Consider the following 16,736-nt stretch of genomic DNA (forward strand, 5'->3'; position numbering starts at 1 on the left):
AGGACCTGTGAAGTAGGCCTTAAGTGATGACATAAAGAAAAGTGATGAAATTAATTATCTCTTTATAGATAAAAGAAACATTCCGTAAACTCAACATCCAGGCAGAGGATCTCCAAGCTCTCCCCAGAGTGCGATGCGAAGCCGTGAACAGGCAATCAGAAGAGAGAAAGTCTCGGCCAATCAGACATGAGGAACCGCTCTGGCATTACACAAAAAAAACGGAATATAATGCGGCTCCCTTACTACCCAAGCCATTCGCTCTCCATCTTCCAAAGAAGCAGGACGCCCAACTCTCCTTTATATTTCCCTTACTTTTACACTTCTCTGTTCAACCTCTTCCAAACTTCTATCTTTCCTTTAAAGAAATCCACGCCTAGTATCTTGCCGCGGGGGCATTCAAGAATCACCTAAAGCGAATACACAACACCACTCTCACAAGAAGTATTTTGGAAGCAAATACAACCATCTGCAGTGACGCCAAACACCTCACAATAACGGAAGCATTATCATAAAAAAAGAAAATTTCTCGAACTTAAATCCAGGCACAGGATCTCCAAGCCCTTCACAGCGTGCGACGCAAGGCAGTGAATAGCCAATCAGAAGATAGAACGTCTCGGCCAATCTGACACGAGGACCCGCGCACACATTAAATGTGGATATAATGCGGCTCCCTCACTACCTAAGCCATTCGCTCTCCAGCTACCGAAGGAGCAGGACGTCCTACTCCGCTGAAGAAGGGTCAGGTGAGCCGAAAGCTGGATATAGAAAGCCTAGCGAAACTGCCGAAGTCATAAACACGCTTACAAAAGAAGTAAGGACATTAATAAGGAATGAAACTGAACTGGATATAATGTGGCTCCTTCACTACATAAGTCATTCGCTCTCCAGCTACCGAAGAACCAGGACGTCCTGCTCCGCTGAAGAAGGCTCTGGTGAGTCGAAAGCTGGATATGGAAAACAAAAAGAAGTAAGGGCATTAATGAGGAATAAAAACACGTGCAAGAAGATAATAAATATTGTCATCAATCTACGGTCCTGTTGCCTCAGTAATGTTTGGCTGAAATGAAATGCATATTATGCGAAGGTAGTATAACGAGGATAAGATAAACATATTCTTAACTTCTTTTACTTTTCAGTTACCGGTTTATGTCTTAGCAAGTAGCTGATTGGCTGGCGACTCGTGCCTAACTCCAACCTGTCTCTTATTCTACAAATGGATGAATCACGTTCCTAAATATTAAGGGATGCGCACCTTATGACAGGAGAGTTGAACAAGCAGGTTTAGCAATGTGCCGGAGACAAGCGTCTCGTGGTCTCGTGCACCGCTGAAGAAGGGTCAGGTGAGCCGAAAGCTTGATATGGAAAACCTAGCGAAACTGCCGAAGTCATAAACACGTTTACAAAAGAAGTAAGGACATTAATAAGGAATAAATCTGAACTGGATATAATGGGGCTCCTTCACTACATAAGTCATTCGCTCTCCAGCTACCGAAGAAGCAGGACGTCCTGCTCCGCTGAAGAAGGATCAGATGAGTCGAAAGCTGGATATGGAAAACAAAAGAAGTAAGGGCATTAATGAGGAATAAAAACACGTGCAAGAAGATAATAAATATTGTCATCAATCTACGGTCCTGTTGCCTTAGTAATGTTTGGCTGAAATGAAATGCACATTATGCGAAGGTAGTATAACGAGGATAAGATAAACATATTCTTAACTACACTTACTTTTCAGTTACCGGTTTATGTCTTAGCAAGTAGCTGATTGGCTGGCGACTCGTGCCTAACTCCAACCTGTCACTTATTCTACAAATGGATGAATCATGTTCCTAAATATTAAGGGGTGCGCACATAATGACAGGAGAGTTGAACAAGCAGGTTTAGCAATGTACCTCTCGTGCTCTCGTGTTCCGCTGAAGAAGGGTCAGGTGAGCCGAAAGCTGGATATGGAAAACCTAGCGAAACTGCCGAAGTCATAAACACGCTTACAAAAGAAGTATTTTGGAAGAAAATACAACCATGTGCAGCGACGCCAAACACCTCACAATAATGAAAGCATTATCATAAAAAATTAAAATAAAATAAAAAATTACTCGAACTTAAATCCAGGCACAGGATCTCCAAGTCCTTCACAGCGTGCGACGGAAGGCAGTGAATAGCCAATCAGAAGATAGAACGTCTCGGCCAATCAGACACGAGGATCCGCGCACACATTAAATGTGGATATAATGCGGCTCCCTCACTACCTAAGCCATTCGCTCTCCAGCTACCGAAGGAGCAGGACGTCCTGCTCCGCTGAAGACGTCAGGTGAGCCGAAAGCTGGATATAGAAAGCCTAGCGAAACTGCCGAAGTCATAAACACGCTTACAAAAGAAGTAAGGACATTAATAAGGAATAAAACAACTGGATATAATGCGGCTCCTTCACTACATAAGTCATTCGCTCTCCAGCTACCGAAGAAGCAGGACGTCCTGCTCCGCTGAAGAAGGCTCTGGTGAGTCGAAAGCTGGATATGGAAAACAAAAGTAAGTAAGTAAGGGCATTAATGAGGAATAAAAACACGTGCAAGATAATAAATACTGTCATCAATCTACGGTCCTGTTGTCCTAGTAATGTTGGGCTGAAATGAAATGCACATTATGCGAAGGTAGTATAACAAGGATATAATTAAGATAAACATATTCTTAACTTCACTTACTTTTCAGTTGCCGGTTTATGTCTTAGCAAGTAGCTGATTGGCTGGCGACTCGTGCCTAACTCCAACCTGTCTCTTATTCTACAAATGGATGAATCGTGTTCCTAAATATTAAGGGGTGCGCACCTTATGACAGGAGAGTTGAACAAGCAGGTTTAGCAATGTGCCGGAGACAAGCCTCTCGTGGTCTCATGCTCCGCTGAAGAAGGGTCAGATGAGCCGAAAGCTGGATATGGAAAACCTAGCGAAACTGCCGAAGTCATATAAACACGCTCACGAAAGAAGTAAGGACATTACTGAACTGGATATAATGCGGCTCCTTCACTACATGTCATTCGCTCTCCAGCTACCGAAGAAGCAGGACGTCCTGCTCCGCTGAAGAAGGCTCAGGTGAATCGAAAGCTGGATATGGAAAACAAAAAGAAGTAAGGACATTAATGAGGAATAAAAACACGTGCAAGAAGATAATAAATACTGTCATTAATATAATGCGATGAAAGTGATGAAACAAAGGCCTTAAGAAAAGAAACAAAGAAAAAGCCTTAAGTGTTAAAACGAAGAAAGTTCGACCTAGTGACGAAACAATGAAAACAGGTGACGAATTAAAGGACCTGTGTAGAAGGCCTTAATTGCTGAAACAAGGAAAAAACTAAAGTGATGAAACGAAGGACCTGTGAAGTAGGCCTTAAATTATGAAAAATAAATAAAGAAAGAAAGAAAGAAGGAAAAAGCGATGAAGTGAAGGACCTGTGAGGTAAGCCTTAATAATTAAATAAGGAAAAGTGATAGAATAAAGGACCTGTGAAGTAGGCCTTAAGTGATAAAAAAAAAGTCTTAAGTGATGAAACAGAGAAGAAGTGAAGAAACACAGAAAAGAAGTGATAAAATAAAGGACCTGTGAAGTAGGCCTTACGTGATAAAATAAAGAAAAAGACTTAGGTGATGAGACAAAGAAAAGAAACCAAATCTGATGAAACTAGGGATCTGTGAAGAAGGCTTTAAATGATTAATTAAATGAATGAATGAATGAATGAATGAATGAATGAATGAATGAAAAAAAAAAAAATTAGATAATGAAATAGAAAACGAATAAAATAATAAAAAGAATATAAAATAATAAAAGTAAACAAAGAAATAAAAAAACGAATAAAATAATGAAAATAGTAAAAATGATAAAAGACAATAAAGAAATACAAAAGAATAAAATCATAAAAAGTAGTAAAAATAATAAAAATAAATAAATAAATAAAAAGCGAACAAAATAATGAAAAAAATAATATGAAAAAAAAAGAAAAGAAAGCCTAAAGTGGTGAAACAAAGAGATGTGATGAAATAAAGGACCTGTGAAGTAGGCCTTAATAATGAAACAAGGAAAAGTGATAGAGTAAAGGACCTGTGAAGTAGGCCTTAAGTGATAAAAAAAAAGTCTTAAGTGATGAAACAAAGAGAAGAAGTGAAGAAACAAAGAAAAGAAGTGATAAAATAAAGGATCTGTGAAGTAGGCCTTAAGTGATAAAATAAAGAAAAAGCCTTAAGTGTATTAACCTGTAAAAGAAGTAGTGATTAGAATACTATAACCTAAAAAAAAAAAAAGAAGAAAAAAAGAAAGAAATAAGATGAAGAAAGAAGAAAGCAAGAAACAAGAAAAGAAGAAAGAAGAAAAAGAAGGAAGAAGAGAGAAGAGAATATTAACATTAAAAGCAATTAGAAGAAGAAAGCAAGAGGAATACAAGAAAAAATGAGATACCATAGTAAAACTCTTACCTTTTTTGACAGTCGAGCTGTTAGGGGCCTTTTTAGTTGGGTTTTTGTCTACGGACATCTTTTATTTTTCATGTTTTTACATAGGATAGCTGTGGTTCTGTCAAAAAAAAAAAAAACTTATTTACTACCTGTTTACATTGCACTTACCTGTTCTGTTCCTGTTGCACCTACCTGTTCCTGCTGTACTCACCTGTTCCTGCAGCACTTACCTTCAGCTCGTTTGTTCACCATTTCACCTGGGAAAGAAAAGACTAAAATTAGTAAAATGTCACCAGTAGCAAATACAAAAACAAAAATAAAATATTAGTCAAACAAGAGAAACAAGCGGCTACCATCCAATGTATATTAAAAATAGCTGTGTGGTCAAGCCCACACTCTTTTTATCTCTTACTTTCTTTCACACTTCTCTTCCCACCCACTTTCTCTTTTACTATTTACTCTAATATTTTCTCCCACTTTCCTATCCTAAAAAAAAAAAAAAAAATAAGTGATGAGACAAAGAAAAGAAACCAAAGGTGATGAAACGAGGGATCTGTGATGAAGGCCTTAAATGATGAATTAAATGAATGAATGAATGAATGAATGAATGGATGAATGAATGAAAAAATAACAAAATTAGATAATGAAATAGAAAACGAATAAAATAATAAAAAGAATATAAAATAATAAAAGTAAACAAAGAAATAAAAAAAACGAATAAAATAATGAAAATAGTAAAAATTATAAAAGACAATAAAGAAATACAAAAGAATAAAATCATAAAAAGCAGTAAAAATAATAAAAATAAATAAAATAAATAAAAAGCGAAGAAAATAATGAAAATAATAAAAGAATTATAATATGAAATTAAGAAACAAAACTAATAAAATAATGAAAATAGTAAAAAAAAAGGATAAAAATAAATAAAAAAATAGAAAAAAAAATAAATAACGAAAATAGCAACAATAAATTAAATGAAGAGTAACCGAGAGGATGTTGTGGAACAGATACTGGGAAAGGAAGCAAAAGAAGCAAAATACCAAGCATGTCCAGGGAAAGCGAGGAAGAGAGTAGGTAGGAATTGAAATTGGACATAGAAGTACAGAGAAGAAAGAGATGGAGAATGTAATTGCAACACTGGATAAAGAAGCACAAAGAAGAACGAGATGGAGAGAGTAACTAGAGCGTGGGATAAGGAAATACAAAGAAGAACGAGATGGAGATGGTTGACTAGAGCGTGGGGTAAGACTGTACAAAGAAGGAAGAGATCGAGAAGGTGTTTAGAGCGTTGGATAAGGAAGTACAGAGAAGAAAGAGATGGAGAATGTGACTACAGCGTGGAATAAGGAAGTACAAAGAACAAGATTGAGATGGTGACTAGTAGAGCGTCGGATAAGGATGTACAAAGAACAAGATGGAGAGGGTGACTAGAGAGTGGGATAAGGAAGTACAAAGAAGAACGAGATTGAGGTAGTGACTAATACAGCGTCGGATAAGGATGTACAAAGAAGAAAGAGGTGAAGAGGGTGATTAGAGTGTTGGATAGGAAAGTACGAAGAAGAAAGATGGAGAATGTGATCAGAGCCTGGGATAAGGAAGTACAAAGAAGAACGAGATGGAGAACGGGATTAGAGTGTGGGAAAAGGAAGTACATAGAAGAACAAGATGGAAATGGTGACTAGTAGAGCGTCGGATACGGATGTACAAAGAAGAAAGAGATGGAGAAAATGGTCATAAGAGTGGATAGGGAAGTACGAAGAAGAAGGAAGTGGGAAAGGTTATTAGAGGCTTGGACATGGAAGTAAAAAGAAGAATATTGAAATATTAAATGCTTGGGGAAAGAAATAAGAAGAGAGAGAGTTAAAGGGAGGACAGTAAAGAGAAAAGTACATAAAACTTTGAAGAAAACCTTAAGGGAGATGAGTGTGACGAAAATAGAACCTGTAAAAGCCCTAAGTGATGACACAAAGTAAAGCAGTGATGAAATAAAGGACCTATGAAGTAGCCCTTAACTGATGACACCAAAAAAGTGATGAAATAAAGGACCTGTGAAGTAGGCCTTAAGTGATGACACAAAGAAAAGTGATGAAATAAAGGACCTGTGAAATAGGCCATAAAAGATGACACGAATAAAAATGATGAAATAAAGGACCTGTGAAGCAGGCCTTAAGTGATGACAGAAAGAAAATTATGAAATAAAGGACCTGTGAAGTAGGCCTCAAGTGATGACACAAAGAAAAGTGATGAAATAAAGAACCTGTGAAGGAGGCATTAAGTGATGACATGAATAAAAGTGATGAAATAAAGGACCTGTGAAGTAGGCCTTAAGTGATGACACAAATAAAAGTGATGAAATAAAGGACGTGTGAAGTAAGCCTTAAGTGATGACAAAGAAAAAATAATGAAAAAAAGGACCTGTGAAGTAGGCCTTAAGTGATGACATAAAGAAAAAAATAACGAAATAAAGGACCTGTGAAGTAGCCCTTAAGTGATGACACAAAGAAAAGTGATGAAATAAAGGACCTGTGAAGTAGGCCTTAAGTGATGACACAAAGAAAAGTGATGAAATTAAGGACCTGTGAAGTAGGCCTTAAGTGATAATACAAAGAAAAGTGATGAAAATAAGGACCTGTGAAGTAGGCCTAAGTGATGACAAAAAGAAAAGTGATGAAATAAACGACCTGTGAAGTAGGCCTTAAGTGATAATACAAAGAAAAGTGATGAAATTAAGGACCTGTGAAGTAGGCCTTAAGTGATGACAAAGAAAAAAATAATGAAATAAAGGACCTGTGAAATAAGCCTTAGGTGATGACAAAGCAAAAATAATGAAATAAAGGACCTGTGAAGTAGGCCTTAAGTGATGATACAAAGAAAAGTGATGAAATTAAGGACCTGTGAAGTAGGCCTTAAGTGATGATACAAAGAAAAGTGATGAAATTAAAAACCTGTGAAGTAGGCCTTAAGTGATGACATAAAGAAAATTGATGAAATTAAGGACCTGTGAAGTAGGCCTTAAGTGATGACACAAAGAAAAGTGATGAAATAAAGGACCTGTGAAGTAGGCTTTAAATGATGATACAAAGAAAAGTGATGAAATTAAAGACCTGTGAAGTAGGCCTTAAGAGATGATACAAAGAAAAGTGATGAAATTAAGGACCTGTGAAGTAGGCCTTAAGTGATGACATAAAGAAAAGTGATGAAATTAAGGACCTGTGAAGTAGGCCCTAAGTGATAATACAAAGAAAAGAGATGAAATTAATTACATGTGAAGTAGGCCTTAAGTGATGACAAAGAAAAAATAATGAAATAAAGGACTTGTGAAGTAGGCCTTAAGTGATGACACAAAGAAAAGTGATGAAATAAAGGACCTGTGAAGTAGGCCTTAAGTGATAATACAAAGAAAAGTGATGAAATTAAGGACCTGTGAAGTAGGCCTTAAGTGATGACAAAGAAAAAATAATGAAATAAAGGACCTGTGAAGTAGGCCTTAAGTGATGATACAAAGAAAAGTGATGAAATTAAGGACCTGTGAAGTAGGCCTTAAGTGATGACAAAGAAAAAATAATGAAATAAAGGACCTGTGAAGTAGGCCTTAAGTGATGACATGAAGAAAAGTGATGAAATTAAGGACCTGTGAAGTAGGCCTTAAGTGATGACAAAGAAAAAATAATGAAATAAAGGACCTGTGAAGTAGGCCTTAAGTGATGATACAAAGAAAAGTGATGAAATTAAAGACCTGTGAAGTAGGCCTTAAGTGATGATACAAAGGAAAGTGATGAAATTAAGGACCTGTGAAGTAGGCCTTAAGTGATGATACAAAGAAAAGTGATGAAATTAAAGACCTGAGAAGTAGACCTTAAGTGATGATACAAAGAAAAGTGATGAAATTAAGGACCTGTGAAGTAGGCCTTAAGTGATGACAAAGAAAAAATAATGAAATAAAGGACCTGTGAAGTAGGCCTTAAGTGATGATACAAAGAAAAGTGATGAAATTAAAGACCTGTGAAGTAGGCCTTAAGTGATGATACAAAGGAAAGTGATGAAATTAAGGACCTGTGAAGTAGGCCTTAAGTGATGACAAAGAAAAAGTAATGAAATAAAGGACCTGTGAAGTAGGCCTTAAGTGATGATACAAAGAAAAGTGATGAAATTAAAAACCTGTGAAGTAGGCCTTAAGTGATGACATAAAGAAAAGTGATGAAATTAAGGACCTGTGAAGTAGGCCTTAAGTGATGACACAAAGAAAAGTGATGAAATAAAGGACCTGTGAAGTAGGCCTTAAGTGATGACACGAATAAAAGTGATAAAAATAAAGGACCTGTGAAGTAGGCCTTAAGTGATGACACAAAGAAAAGTGATGAAATAAAGGACCTGTGAAGTAGGCCTTAAGTGATGACACAAAAAAAAAGTGATGAAATAAAGGACCTGTGAAGTAGGCCTTAAGTGATGACACAAAGAAAAGTGAAGAAATTAAGGACCTGTGAAGTAGGCCTTAAATGATAATACAAAGAAAAGTGTTGAAATTAAGGACCTGTGAAGTAGGCATTTAGTGATGACAAAGAAAAAATAATGAAAGAAAGGACCTGTGAAGTAGGCCTTAAGTGATGATACAAAGAAAAGTGATGATATTAAAGACCTGTGAAGTAGGCTTTAAGTGATGATACAAAGGAAAGTGATGAAATTAAGGACCTGTGAAGTAGGCCTTAAGTGATGACACAAAGAAAAGTGATGAAATTAAGGACCTGTGAAATAGGCCTTAAGTGATGACACAGAGAAAAGTGATGAAATTAAGGACCTGTGAAGTAGGCCTTAAGTGATAACTCGATTAAAATTGATGAAATAAAGGACCTGTGAAGTATGCCTTAAGTGATGACACAAAGAAAAGTGATGAAATAAAGGACCTGTGAAGTAGGCCTTAAGTGATGACAAAGAAAAAATAATGAAATAAAGGACCTGTGAAGTAGGCCTCAAGTGATGACACAAAGAAAAGTGATGAAATAAAGGACCTATGAAGTAGGCCTTAAGTGATGACACAAAGAAAAGTGATGAAATTAAGGACCTGTGAAGTAGGCCTTAAGTGATAATACAAAGAAAAGAGATGAAATTAAGGACCTGTGAAGTAGGCCTTAAGTGATGACAAAGAAAAAATAATGAAATAAAGGACTTGTGAAGTAGGCCTTAAGTGATGACACAAAGAAAAGTGATGAAATAAAGGACCTGTGAAGTAGGCCTTAAGTAATAATACAAAGAAAAGTGATGAAATTAAGGAACTGTGAAGTAGGCCTTAAGTGATGACAAGGAAAAAATAATGAAATAAAAGACCTGTGAAGTAAGCCTTAAGTTATGATACAAAGAAAAGTGATGAAATTAAAAACCTGTGAAGTAGGCCTTAAGTGATGACAAAAACAAAAGTGATGAAATTAAGGACCTGTGAAGTAGGCCTTAAGTGATGACATAAAGAAAAGTGATGAAATTAAGGACCTGTGAAGTAGGCCTTAAGTGATGACACAAAGAAAAGTGATGAAATAAAGGACCTGTGAAGTAGGCCTTAAATGATGACACAAAGAAAATTGATGAAATAAAGGACCTGTGAAGTAGGCCTTAATTGATGACACAAAGAAAAGTGATGAAATAATGAGATGAAGAATGTGACTAGAGCACTGGAAGAGGAAGTACAAACAAGAAGGAGATGGAGAGGGTGACTAGTAGAGCGTGGGATAAGGAAGTACAAAGAAGAACGAGATAGAAAGGGTGACTACTTGAGCATGGGATAAGGAAGTACAAATAAGAACGAGATTGAGATGGTGACTAGTAGAGCGTTGGATAAGGATATACAAAGAAGAACATGATGGAGAGGGTGACTAGAGCGTGGGATAAGAAAGTACAAAGAAGAACGAGACTGAGATAGTGAGTAGTAAGGCGTCGGATAAGGATGTACAAAGAAGAACAAGGTGGAGAGGATGACTAGAGCGTGGAATAAGGAAGTACAAAGAAGAATAAGATTGAGATGGTGACTAGTAGAGTGCGGATAAGGATGTACAAAGAAGAAAGAGGTGAAGAGGGTGATTACAGTGTTGGATAGAAAAGTACAAAGAAGAAAGATGGAGAATATGATCAGAGCGTTGCATAAGGAAGTACAAAGAAGAACGAGATGGAGAGGGTGACTAGAGCGTGGGATAAGGCTGTACAAAGAAGGAAGATATCGAGAGGGTGATTAGAGCGTTCGATAAGGAAGTACAGAGAAGAAAGAGATGGAAAATGTGATTAGAGCGCTGGAAAAGGAAGTACAAAGAAGAAGGAGATGGAGAGGGTGTTTAGTAGAGCGTGGGATAAGGAAGTACAAAGTAGAACGACATGGAGAGGGTGACTAGTTGAGCATGGGATAAGGAAGTACAAAGAAAAACGAGATTGAGATGGTGACTAGTAGAGCGTCAGATAAAGATGTACGAAGAAGAAGAAGATGGAGAGGGTGACTAGAACTTGGAATAAGGAAGTACAAAGAAGAACGAGATTGAGATAGTGACTAGTAGAGCGTCGGATAAAGATAAACAAAAAAGAAAGAGGTGAAGAGGGTGATTACAGTGTTGGATAAGAAAGTACAAAGAAGAAAGATGGAGAATGTGATCAGAGCGTTGCATAAAGAAGTACAAAGAAGAACGAGATGGAAAGGCTGACTAGAGCATGGGATAAGGCTGTACAAAGAAGGAAGATATCGAGAGGGTGATTAAAGCGTTGGATAAAAAAGTACAGAGAAGAAAGAGATGGAGAATGTGATTAGAGCACTGGATAAAGAAGTAAAAAGAAGAAGGAGATGGAGAGGGTGACTAGTAAAGCGTGGGATAAGGAAGTACAAAGAAGAACGACATGGAGAGGGTGACTAGTTGAGCATGGGATAAGGAAGTACAAAGAAGAACGAGACTGAGATGGTGACTAGTAGAGCGTCAGATAAGGATGTAAAAAGAAGAACAAGATGGAGAGGGTGACTTGAACGCGGAATATGGAAATACAAAAAAGAACGAGATTGAGATAGTGACTAGTAGAGCGTCAGATAAGGATGTACAAAGAAGAACAAGATGGAGAGGGTGATTAGAGCGTGGGATACGGAAGTATAAAGAAGAAGGAGATTGAGATAGTAACTAGTAGAGCGTCAGATAACTATGTACAAAGAAGAACAAGATGGAGAGGGTTACTAGAAAGTGGAATAAAGAAGTACAAAGAAGAACGAGATTGAGATGGTGACTAGTAGAGCGTCGGATAAGGATGTACAAACAAGAACAAAATGTAGAGTATGACTAGAGCGTGGGATAAGGAAGTACAAAGAAAAACGAGATTGAAGTAGTGACTAGAAGAGCGTCGGATAAGGATGTACAAAGAAGAAAGAGGTGAAGAGGGTGATTACAATGTTGGATAGAAAAGTACAAAGAAGAAAGAAGGAGAATGTGGTCAGAGCGTTACATAAGGAAGTACAAAGAAGAACAAGATGGAGAGGGTGACTAGAGCGAGGGATAAGGCTGTACAGAGAAGGATGAGATCAAGAGGGTGATTAGAGCGTTGGATAAGGAAGTACAGAGAAGAAAGAGATGGAGAATGTGATTAGAGTACTGGATAAGGAAGTACAAAGAAGAAGGAGATGGAGAAGGTGACTAGTTGAGCATGGGATAAGGAAGTACAAAGAAGAACGAGATTGAGATGGTGACTAGTAGAACATCAGATAAGGATGTAAAAAGAAGAACAAGATGGAGAGGGTGACTAGAACGTGGAATAAGGAAGTACAAAGAAGAACAAGTTTGAAATAGTGACTAGTAGAGCGTCAGATAAGGATGTACAAAGAACAATATGGAGAGGGTGACTAGAGCATGGGATAAGGAAGTACAAAGAAGAACGAGATGGAGAGGGTGACTAGTAGGGAGTGGAATAAGGAAGTACAAAGAAGAACGAGATTCAGATGGTGACTAGTAGAGCGTCGGATAAGGATGTACAAAGAAGAAAGAGGTGAAGAGGGTGATTACAATGTTAGATAGGATGTACAAAGAATAAAGATGGAGAATGTGATCAGAGCGTTGCGTAAGGAAGTACAAAGAAGAACGAGATGGAGAGGGTGACTAATAGAGCGTCGGATAAGGATGTTCAAAGAATAACAAGATGGAGAGGGTGACAAGAGCGTGGGATAAGGAAATACAAAGAAGAACGAGATTGAGATGTTGACTAGTAGAGCGTCAGATAAGAATGTACAAAGAAGAACAAGATGGAGAGGGTGACTAGAGCGTGGGATAAGGAAGTACAAAGAAGAACGAGATTGAGATAGTGACTAGTAGAGCGTCGGATAAGGATGTACAAAGAAGAAAGAGGTGAAGAGGGTGATTACAGTGCTAGATAGGAAGGTAGAAAGAAGAAAGATGGAGAAAGTGATCAGAGCGTTACCTAAGGAAGTACAAAGAAGAACGAGATGGAGAGGGTGGCTAGAGTGTGGGATAAGGCTGTACAAAGAAGGAAGAGATCGAGAGGGTGATTAGAGCGTTGGATAAGGAAGTACAGAGAAGAAAGAGATGGAGAATGTGATTAGAGCACTGGATAAGGAAGAACAAAGAAGAAGGAGATGGAGAGGGTGACTAGTAGAGCGTGGGATAAGGAAGTACAAAGAAGAACGAGATGGAGAGGGTGACTAGTTGAGCATGGGATAAGGAAGTACAAAGAAAAACGAGATTGAGATGGTGACTAGTAGAGCGTCAGATAAAGATGTACGAAGAAGAAGATGGAGAGGGTGACTAGAACGTGGAATATGGAAATAAAAAAAAGAACGAGATTGAGATAGTGACAAGTAGAGCGTCGGATAAGGATGTACAAAGAAAAACAAGATGGAGAGTGTGACTAGAAAGTGGAATAAAGAAGTACAAAGAAGAACGAGATTGAGATAGTGACTAGTAGAGCGTCGGATAAGGATGTACAAACAAGAACAAGATGTAGAGTATGACAAGAGCGTGGGATAAGGAAGTACAAAGAAAAACGAGATTGAGGTAGTGACTAGCAGAGCATCAGATAAGGATGTACAAAGAAGAAAGAGGTGAAGAGGGTGATTACAGTGTTGGATAGAAAAGTACAAAGAAGAAAGAAGGAGAATGTGATCAGAGCGTTACATAAGGAAGTACAAAGAAGAACGAGATGGAGAGGGTGACTAGAGCGAGGGATAAGGCTGTACAGAGAAGGAAGAGATGAAAATGGTTATTAGAGCGTTGAATAAGGAAATACAAAGAAGAAAGAGATGGAGAATGTGATTAGAGCGCTGGAAAAGGAAGTACAAAGAAGAAGGAGATGGAGAGGGTGATTAGTAGAGCGCTGGATAAGGAAGTACAAAGAAGAACGAGATGGAGAGGGTGACTAGTTGAGCATGGGATAAGGAAGTACAAAGAAAAACGAGATTGAGATGGTGACTACTAGAGCGTCAGATAAAGATGTACAAAGAAGAACAAGATGGAGAGGGTGACTAGAACTTGGAATAAGGAAGTACAAAGAAGAACGAGATTGAGATAGTGACTAGTAGAGCGTCGGGTAAAGATAAACAAAAAAGAAAGAGGTGAAGAGGGTGATTACAGTGTTGGATAAGAAAGTACAAAGAAGAAAGATGGAGAATGTGATCAGAGCGTTTCATAAAGAAGTACAAAGAAGAACGAGATGGAAAGGGTGACTAGAGTATGGGATAAGGCTGTACAAAGAAGGAAGATATCGAGAGGGTGATTAAAGCGTTGGATAAAAAAGTACAGAGAAGAAAGAGATGGAGAATGTGATTAGAGCACTGGATAAAGAAGTAAAAAGAAGAAGGAGATGGAGAGGGTGACTAGTAAAGCGTGGGATAAGGAAGTACAAAGAAGAACGACATGGAGAGGGTGACTAGTTGAGAATCGGATAAGGAAGTACAAAGAAGAACGAGACTGAGATGGTGACTAGTAGAGCGTCAGATAAGGATGTAAAAAGAAGAACAAGATGGAGAGGGTGACTAGAACGTGGAATATGGAAATACAAAAAAGAACGAGATTGAGATAGTGACTAGTAGAGCGTCGGATAAGGGTGTACAAAGAAGAAAGAGGTGAAGAGGGTGATTACAGTGTTAGATAGGAAAGTACAAAAAAGAAAGATAGAGAATGTGATCAGAGCGTTGCATAAGGAAGTACAAAGAAGAACGAGATGGAGAGGGTGACTAGTAGAGCGTGGGATAAGGCTGTACAAAGAAGGAAGATATCGAGAGAGTGATTAAAGTGTTGGATAAGGAAGTACAGAAAAGAAAGAGATGGAGAATGTGATTAGAGCACTGAATAAAGAAGTAAAAAGAAGAAGGAGATGGAGAGGGTGACTAGTAAAGCGTGGGATAAGGAAGTACAAAGAAGAACGAGATTGAGATGGTGACTAGTAGAGCGTCAGATAAGGATGTACAAAGAAGAACAAGATGGAGAGGGTGACTAGAACGTGGAATAAAGAAGTACAAAGAAGAACGAGATTGAGATGGTGACTAGTAGAGCGTCGGATAAGGATGTACAAACAAGAACAAAATGTAGAGTATGACTAGAGCGAGAGAGGGGTGGAGAGGGTGACTAGTTGAGCATGGGATAAGGAAGTACAAAGAAGAACGAGATTGAGATGTTGACTAGTAGAGCGTCAGATAAGGATGTACAAAGAAGAACAAGATGGAGAGGGTGACAAGAGCGTTGGATAAGGAAATACAAAGAAGAAGGAGATTGAGATATTGACTAGTAGAGCGTCGGATAAGGATGTACAAAGAAGAATAAGATGGAGAGGGTGAATAGAGCGTGGGATAAGGTAGTAAAAAGAAGAACGAGATTGAGATAGTGACTAGTAGAGTGTCGGATAAGGATGTACAAAGAAGAAAGAGGTGAAGAGGGTGATTACAGTGCTAGATAGGAAGGTAGAAAGAAGAAAGATGGAAAAAGTGATCAGAGCGTTGCCTAAGGAAGTACAAAGAAGAACGAGATGGAGAGGGTGGCTAGAGTGTGGGATAAGGCTGTACAAAGAAGGAAGAGATCGAGAGGGTGATTAGAGCGTTGGATAATGAAGTACAGAGAAGAAAGAGATGGAGAATGTGATTAGAGCACTGGATAAGGAAGTACAAAGAAGAAGGAGATGGAGAGGGTGAGTAGAAGAGCGTGGGATAAGGAAGTACAAAGAAGAACGAGATGGAGAGGGTGACTAGTTTTTCCTGAGATAAGGAAGTAAAGAGAAGAACGAGATTGAGATGGTGACTAGTAGAGCGTCGGATAAGGATGTACAAAGAAGAACAAGATGGAGAGGGTGACAAGAGCGTGGGATAAGGAAATACAAAGAAGAAGGAGATTGAGATATTGACTAGTAGAGCGTCGGATAAGGATGTACAAAAAAGAATATGATGGAGAGGGTGAATAGAACGTGGGAAAAGGAAGTACAAAGAAGAACGAGATTCAGATGGTGACTAGTAGAGCGCCGGATAAGGATGTACAAAGAAGAAAAAGATGGAGAGGATGACTAGAGCTTCGAATAAGGAAGTACAAAGAAGAACGAGATTGAGATGGTGACTAGTAGAGCATCGGATAAGGATGTTCAAAGAAGAAAGAGGTGAAGAGGGTGATTACAGTGTTGGATAGTAAAGTACAAAGAAGAAAGATGGAGAATGTGATTAAAGCGTTACATAAGGAAGTACAAAGAAGAACGAGATGGAGAGGGTGACTAGAGAGTGGGATAAGGCTGTACAAAGAAGGAAGAGATAGAGAGGGTGATTAGAGCGTTGGATTAAGAAGTACAGAGAAGAAAGAGATGGAGAATGTGATTAGAATACTGGATAAGGAAGTACAAAGAAAAAAGAGATTGAGATAGTGACTAGTAGAGCGTCGGATAAGGATGTACAAAGAAGAAGAAGATGGAGAGGGTGACTAGAACGTAGAATATGGAAATACAAAAAAGAACGAGATTGAGATGGTGACTAGTAGAGCATCAGATAAGGATGTACAAAGAAGAACAAGATGGAGAGGGTGACTAGAAGGTGGAATAAGGAAGTACAAAGAAGAACAAGTTTAAGATAGTGACAAGTAGAGCGTCGGATAAGGATGTACAAAGAAGAACAAGATGGAGAGGGTGACTAGAGCATGGGATAAGGAAGTACAAAGAAGAACGAGATGGAGAGGGTGACTAGAAGGAAGTGGAATAAGGAAGTACAAAGAAGAACGAGATCGAGATAGTGACTAGTAGAGCGTCGGATAAGGATGTACAAAGAAGAAAGAGGTGAAGAGGGTGATTACAGTGTTAGATAAGAAAGTACAA

The sequence above is a fragment of the Scylla paramamosain genome, chromosome 7, assembly GCF_035594125.1.
Source record: "Scylla paramamosain isolate STU-SP2022 chromosome 7, ASM3559412v1, whole genome shotgun sequence".
In the NCBI taxonomy this organism is placed as follows: Eukaryota; Metazoa; Arthropoda; class Malacostraca; order Decapoda; family Portunidae; genus Scylla; species Scylla paramamosain.